The following is an 8,523-nucleotide window of genomic DNA, read 5'->3' as shown; positions in this document are numbered from 1 at the left end:
CCCATGGACCTGTTCTTTCCACCACTGCAGCCTCTCAGAGCAACCACTGGAGTCCAGCACTGCACAGTGAGTCTGCTGGGTGATGTCTGTAGGCAGCTCTCACTCCAGATACTTTAGGTCACTGCAGAGCTGGCATCCCTGTTTTAATGGGAGCTCCTAATCAGAGCTAAGCTGCTCCCTGTTGTTTACCCTGCGCTGCCCTTTCAGACACGGGACACAACTTCCCAATGTTGGACTGCATGAGTGAATGGCCTGGGACCAGCTTTTGAGGGGACTGAGCCATTCCCTCTCTTAGGAGCTGCTGAAAGGGATTATAAATCCTTGCTCCTGTTACACAGTCAGCTTTGGTACAGTTCTCTGTACATATACATACATACACACAGAGAGGGGAAAACCATTTTTTTATTTGTAAGGTGTTTTATATATGTTTATTTTTTAATCCTGAAAAGACTTGTGTGCTCTCCTTAACATGAGATTTCAGTCAATCATGTCTAGGTTTCTCCTAATAAAGTTCTAACCATCTCTCTTTGTTGATGTTTCTCTTCTCACATGGCTGAGAATGAGCCATTAACATTGATCAGACTGCCTGCCAGCCTCTGCTGCTCAGACATCACAAAAGTTTCCATTGCCTGGAATGACAGGGATGTGGGGAGGGCTCAGCCAGGGCCACCAGTGTGTGCTCGCAGCCCAGAGAGCCAACTGCATCCTGGGCTGCATCAAAAGAAGTGTGGCCAGCAGGGCCAGGGAGGTGATTCTGCCCCTCTACTCCGCTCTGGTGAGACCCCACATGGAGTCCTGTGTACAGCTCTGGTGCCCTCAGCACAGGAAAGACATGGAGCTGTTGGAGAGGCTCCAGAGAAGGGCCACCAAGATGATTAAAGGCCTGGAGCACCTCTGCTGTGAAGACAGGCTGAGAGAGTTGGAGCTGCTCAGCCTGGAGAAGAGAAGGCTCCAAGGAGACCTTATAGCACCTTCCAGTACCTGGAGGGGCTACAGGAAAGCTGGGGAGGGGCTTTTCATCAGAGGAGATAGTGATAGGACAAGGGGTAACGGTTTTAAACTGAGAGGGGGGAGATTTAGACATCAGGAAGAAATTCTTCACTGTAAGGGTGGGGAGGAGCTGGAATGGGTTGCCCAGGGAGGTTGCTGATGCCCCATCACTGGAGGTTTTTAAGGCCAGGTTGCACGAGGTTTTAGGCAACCTGGTCTAGTGGTAGGGTTCCCTGCTCATGGCAGGGAGGTTGGAACTTGATGATCCTTAAGGTCTCTTCCAACCTTAATGATTCTATGATTTTATGATAAATAATAAACCTCAGGAAATGATTGATTGACTGGCTAACTGAAACCCCCATCATCCTCAACAATACAAGGCCAACTGAGCAGGAAAAGGGTAGCAAAGCATGTCCCCTGGACATCTGATTGTTCGATCGTGCAGTAACAGGGCCGTGAAAGGGTTTTTTTAAGACTTCTGGAGTGACATTGAGAATCCACTGCTAACCATCTCTGCAGGGTTCCAGTGGGTATTCAGCTCTCTGAAGATGTAGTTGCCCAGCCCAAAGAAAACCCTTTCTTCCCCCAGCTGATGCATCTCCTCTGAACTTCATCCCTTGCTCCTACCTTCTGAATTTCACAGGCTCCCTCCTTCTGATCTTGGATCCCCCCATTCACCCAAAGGAAGTGCCCTTCCTCCACACAATCTCCCATCCCATGGGACACTACAGGCTGGGAAGCTGGAGACTAGTAAAGTTCTGAGTCCTGGCAAGGAGCCTGAGAGGGGACATAAAGAATTAAACTGAAATCCAATGAGGACACAGGCACAAGGACCCTTAACTGTGTTTGAAACTGCAGGGACCCTTGAAGACTAAAGGAGCCTTGATCTGGGTGTTTGCAGCCCAGACAGAAGGATGCCACCTGAGCAACAAGAGCCACACAATGCAGCAAGGATGCAGGATTAGTCCTGCAGGCATGAGGTTTTTAACTGGCATGAGCACAGCCCCAAGCATGCCTGTTCCTCAGGGTATGCCTTGCTGGGAGAGGCATGCAGGGAGTATGTCAGGATCACTGCCCTTGGAAAACCTGGTCATTGATACTAATGTTCCATAGGGCCACTCAAGCACTAACACAGGCCCTGTTTAATAAATGGCTCTTGGCTTATAATAAGCAAGAGCCAAAACTTTAAAAACCCCAAGAGCTTTTTCTAGGTATATCGAGCATTTGAACATGCTGCCCAGGGAGGTGGTTGAGTCACAATCCTTGGATATGCTTAAAAGTCATCTAGATGTGGTGCTTGGGAATATGGCTTAGTGCTGGCCTTGGCAGAGTAGGGTTAATGGCTGGACTCAGTGATCTTGAAGGTCTTTTCCAACCTAAGTGATTCTATGATTCTAAGCAGGGATTCTTTGCTGACAGGCCAGTGCAGACAGACTTGAGATTCTTGGAATCCACTGTCAAGGCCAGCCAGGCTATCACACCATGATAGGAGCACATTCAGATTTTGCATTTATTGCTTTGTACCAGATGGATGGATAGACAATCTAATAGCTGTGGCCTAAATCAACATTATATATTAGATTCAGCCCCTGGATAGGCACTCAGTCTTTAAAGGGCAGCATTGCAAAGACAAAGCTCTGACATGGGGAGAAAAGAAAACATGGGAGCTTTTCATTCTGCTCTTGTACCTCTTATCTATGGTGTCTTACCTGCTGTGGTCTGCTCAAAACTGTGAATTCCCCAGTGACAGCTGGAACTGACATTTAACAGAAATACTGTCCCTAGTCATATTCTTAGTCAGCACGTTTCAAACCAGTTCACCAAGGCCTCCTCCAACTGGAGTCTGAAGGACCCCAGAGCCAGTTCTGATCTCCAGCCTTGTGCTGACCAGCTGCCGAGCCTAGGATAGGAGAACAGGGAAACGTGTGTTTGTTTCAAAAAGCTCTTAAACCAAAAATACTTATTCTGTAAAAGGAAAATCTATATTTAAAAATACATAGGATGCCAAAACTAACAAAGTAATTAATCAAGACAAGGTCATGCCTGTAATTCCCCCTCCTCTCTCCAAACAGCACAGTGGGACAGCTGAGTGGGCAAGGAGACAAATAAGGAAGAAACTGAGAGAAATACTTAAAAGCAAAGGCTGATCTAGAGCATGTGGGTTGAGCGAGTTTTTCCTCTTTCAGAACACGTGAGCAAGGCAACACTCAAGCAATCTCAAAGCTGACAACATTTAAGACTCAAAAGGGAACAGGTAAAAAGATGCCAGGCTACACGATCTCCCCTCAATCACTTTTCTATAAAATATCATGTGGCCAAGGAATTAAGAAGATCCAAAAATCAAAGAATAAAAGGACTGTGTGTCAAGTACCTGCTTGACTGGGCTGCAAATGGCCAAACTCTGCAGAATGCACAAATTCACCATTCAAGAAGTCAGTGTAGTGCAGCAGTGAGTTCGAGGGCAGGAACAGCAGGCACTGCTGGTGGCCAGCAGCAGCAGGAGCTGTGGAGGAGCAGCTCTCCTGCCAGCACTGCCTCTCGGGAAGCCTGGGACTAACACAGGCACAAGGGGAACTGCTGTCCCCAGGGGAGTCCCCTCTGTCACTGCTGTTCCCCAGAGAGGCTCTCAGTAATGATGCAGTCTGGCCAAAATGATGCTCAGGCTCTTTATGAGCTTGGGATCAGCAGGCTGCACTTGTCCCAGGGGATTTTGACACCTTATCCCAGCAGGGGTGACAGGAGGGAAACCTGTACAGGGCCGTTGCCAGGTTTTGCACACATTTGTGAATAAAGTGCAACATTTCAGTGATTTGGTGGCCAGCAGCAGCAGATGGTCTGAGGGTATGGATGGAGAGCTGCAGCCTCTTAAGATACAATTTTTAGAGGGAGAAGTTGTGACTTTGAAGTGCAAAATTAATAGCTTTGCTTTTCTCTTAAGTGTTTGTTGTTTACACGGTCTAGATGGTTAAAGATCTTTCTGGAGACCACAGGAACTGTAGTACCAGATATACTTATTTAACGTTGTCATGAAAACGTGATGACAGAGGTTGAAATGAGCTTATAACATGCACTCTAGCCAAATAATGCAAAAAACGCTTCATTTTTCCTTCAGTGAACATTGGTTTACCTTTTTTAAAATGAATTTGCTGAGACCACATTCACATACCACTGCTGGTTTCCCACAGACATTTGAGCAATCAAGTTTGACGGGCAACAAAGTTCTCAGAAAGTGAATGTCAGTCATGGAAACTAAATTTTAAATTCATATGGGCCAATATCCACCCCAGAGGCAGCTGTGTGCTCCTCCAGCCATCGGGAAGCATAAACAACATTGTGTAACCAATCCTGCCAATCACAAACCAAGCAATGCACCTCCACTGGGGAGTATGTGCAATAAATACACACCGAAAGATGTTTTAAAGACAGTTACGTGTTAGATTAGTAGTAGTAAACATCTGGGAGAACTACAATACACTGGCTGGTGGAAATGGTGGCTACTTAGAATGCATTTTTAGGTCCCTTCCACTAGTCTCTAGGTATCATCTGTGACACGGCTGGCAGTCCTCAGTGCCCACACAGGAATCCTACAGGAGGATGGATATGGATACGTGACACAGAAGATCCAGCTTTCTCAGCTGCTCACAAATTTCCCATGGGACGGTTTGGGTCCTTCAGCAGTTTCTCCATATGAATGCTTTTCACCGTTTTGTTCTCCCGCATGGAGGGTTTCATCACCCCCTCCCAAGCCCCTACAATTCCCGAGCACAGAAGTAGGAAAAGCACCACGAAGGCAACTAGGGCCCCAGCACTAAGCACATTGCCCCACCTCCTGATGCAGTTCACTGCACCAGGCTTCGTAGCCTACCCATTAGCACAAACCCACCAATGTCTGGATGAATATGCAATCATGGCATTCTGGCTGGCAAAAAGTATTCCCCTAAAGCAAGCCAGGCAGCAAAAGGCACAGAGCTGCAATATTTATGTATTACTTTAACATTGTTTCTGGCCCAAGCCCTGTGGGACTGCTACATGAAGCCACTTTCCTCCCTTGAGGTGGCTACATCTTATTAGCCGATTGGGCACCTTTATTCTTCTTCCATTTCTGTGTGTGTCATTCTGGCCCCTGACACGCTCCTGTGAGGCAACAGCCCTGCTGCAGTGTTTGCAGGAGCAAGACCAAGCTCTCTGCAGGCCACTGTTATTTTTTGAGAGGACATCTCCATCTCTCAGGGCTGGCTCACAGTGGGGAAGGTGCTCAGGGTTTACCCCAGGCTGGGTTTTGTGACTCAGTATTCATACACAGGAGCTTCTCTTTCTTGTAAGGTTAATTTAGACAGAGAGGGCCAGGACAGATGGGGCCAAGCTAGAGATCGAAATTAACTGTTACTGACCCACAAGAGAGTCAAACTTTCTTGTTTGAGTTGGACAGGAACCTATCCTTAAAAAGGCATGTTGGTGATGGCCAGCTATATGAAAATATAAAGAAAGCAAAAGACACAGTGAATAATTTTTCTAGGAACTGGATACGGGTGGCCGGGACATGACAGTTTTAATGGCAGCCCCAGCAAAACCTGACAAACTCATATTCAACTACACACAGGGTTTCACTAGAAATCACATTACCCACCAGCTCCTACCCTTAAAAGGAATCAGATTAGCAATGAGAGGCAACCCTGAGGTCAGAATCTTGCTGCTATTTGTTTGGATTTGTTTTTTAAGTAAATGCTGTGCCAGCTGTTTAGCCTGGGAACAAAGTTTGAGGCTGAAAAGTGTTCCTGACAGAACCAGTTTGATGGGTGCCAGGCTACGGGCAAGACATTTCAGAAACAAGTGCCTAAAATTAGCCATTGCTAAATCACACAGCCCAGTGAAGTCAGGTTCAGTTCCCACCTTGCTTTTCTTCCACTTCAGCCTGGATTCAAGACAGCATTTCGGTACACTTGTATAGCAGAAATACCCATCCCCTTTGCTGCATAAACCATGCACATGTGGTTTGAAACTGGTATTCCACTGAAAAAAATGAGCTTTTTTCCATTTTTCTTTCCCTTACTGATCACAAGAACTCTTTTCTCACCTTTTTTTCCCTCTGAAATTAGGCTTTGGATTATTTCCCCACACACAGACCCTGTGGTCTGGTATTTTCTTAGGATGTAATTATACTTTTCTCTGCATATTTCTAGTTTCTCCGGATTCCTTTTGTCTCTGGCATTTCCAGAGAAATGCCAAATTTGAGGACTTTCTGAAAAGTCCATTAAAGCAGCTGACTAAATCAACAATCGAGACATTCATTACATGAAAGAGAACTCGGAACAACCTTCAGTGATTCCTGATGGATATCTAACCACACAAGCACACGGCAGCTCCCAGCACAGAGAGGTGCCCAAGAGCCTGAGATCCTCAGAAACACTCACACTGAGGTACCTCAGCCCTTTCCCTCTGTGGAGGAAAGGTATGGAGGAAAGGTGAACAGCCTGCTTCCTATGATGCAAGCAAGGTGTAGCTTTCCAAAGCAACTCTCCCCACAACTCCAGTCAGGGCTGCCACTGCCCCCTGTGCACTTTTCAGCAAGCAGCAAGGCTGCAGTGCACATTCCTACGTCCTACATCCGTAGCACCTCAGACCCAGAGACATAAACACAGCCAGGCCCAGCTGCACCATGCTTGCACACAACACCAGCTGCAGCATCACCCCCAGCACTTCTCCACCACAGACTGGCCTGCAATGGGAGTCGACAGCTCGGTCTATTTAACTTATCTTGACAAAATTTAATTTTAATCCTGATATGATACACAAGCACTTACAATGGGGACAATATTTCAATAATTGATTGTTCTCCTAACAGGAGCACTCTTTTAGGACTGACAGCCAGCTGAACATTGGCCAGCAGTGTGCCCAGGTGGCCAAGAAGGCCAACACCATCCTGGCCTGCATCAGGAATAACATGACCAGCAGGACCAGGGAAGTGATCCCGCCCCTCTACTCATCCTTGGTGAGGCTGCACCTCGAGCACTGTATGCAGGTATGGGTGCCACAGTATAGGAAGGACATTGAGGTGCTGGAGAGGGTGCAGAGAAGGGCAACTAGGCTGATTAGGGGTCTGGAGAACAGGTCTTATGAGGAGAGGCTGAGGGAGCTGGGGATGTTCAGCTTGGAGAAGAGGAGGCTGAGGGGAGACCTCATTCCTCTCTGCAACTGCCTGAAAGGAGGTTGTGGTGAGGTGGGTGTTGGCCTCTTCTCCCTAGTGACTGATGATAGGACAAGAGGATATGGGGTCAAGCTGTGCCAGGGGAGGTCCAGAATGGGTATTAGGAAAAATTTTCTCACAAAAAGAGTGGTGAGGCATTGGAACAGGTTGCCCAGAGAGGTGGTGGAGGTACCGTTCCTGAAGGTGTTCAAAAAACAGGTGGACGTGGTATTTTGGGAGATGGTTTAGTGGTTAGGAGTTGTAGAGCAGATGGTTGGACTTGATGATCTTGAAGGTCTTTTCCAATCTTGATGATTCTATGATTCTATAATGACAACTATTATTTTAATTAACAATTGGAAATCACAGTCTAGGGATGAGGTAATGTCTAATTATTGCAATGGTGTTTAAAAAAGTATGCACCAGTACTAAGAGAAGTTACTGACCCCACTGGAAATTACTGGTTAAGAACCTCTTCCCTGCTCTAAGCAGACAATCAGTCACCCCAGCATTAAAACCTACAAATCTGTGAAAAATTCACTGTGGTTGACACACTGCAGTTCATAATGATTATTTTTTGTCCGCGGTGCTGCTGTTTGTTTCAATCCATTTAGCAATATTCATTAGCTCTCCACTGCAAATTAGGGTAATTAAAGTAAGAGAACATGTAATAAAGTTTTTTACTAAGGGAGACACTCCCCATTCCCTTCTTTGTTTCATTTGTTGACACTGTTGACTTGCAGTCATGTTTTACCAGCAATCTTTCTTCAGAAATTCCCAATGCATCATGAAGAATGTTGTGCTTGTCCCTTTCCTATGATCTCACTGTCACTGAAGATTTTAAATCAAATGTTTCTCTTCCTATTTATTCTAATGTCATACACGGAAACAATATTAAACTCCAATGCCGAGACTATTTTCCTCTGACCCTTTTTCATGACTGAAACCACAGATACTAAAGCCCTAGAAAAACTCATGTGTGTCAACAGCCCTTAAAATAAATACTATAAAACAGTGGTACGACAAAACCAATGTTAACCATACCATTGTCTGGGATACTTCAAATTCTTCCTCTCAAGGAATCTCAGTCACCCGCATCAAATGACTCCCAATTGAGACATGAGAACTGGCAGTAGCACGAATACCCACGGAGCACCGGCTGGTACAGCTGACAGCCAGATGGGATCAGAATGGCAACAAAAGATAACATTGAGACTGGACAAATAGCTCAGGCATCAGGCTGAAGCTTTGGAGAGTGCCTTCAGGTTCCTAGCAAGTTTTGTGTGCCTGGTAACAGGCAAGTCACCTGAGTCCTTCTTTGCTTGAAATTCCCATCCGGAAAACAAACA

Source organism: Chaetura pelagica, unplaced genomic scaffold (genome assembly GCF_000747805.2).
Source record: "Chaetura pelagica isolate M959 unplaced genomic scaffold, ChaPel_1.0 scaffold39, whole genome shotgun sequence".
NCBI classification, from domain to species: Eukaryota; Metazoa; Chordata; class Aves; order Apodiformes; family Apodidae; genus Chaetura; species Chaetura pelagica.
This window is presented reverse-complemented; position numbering follows the sequence as displayed.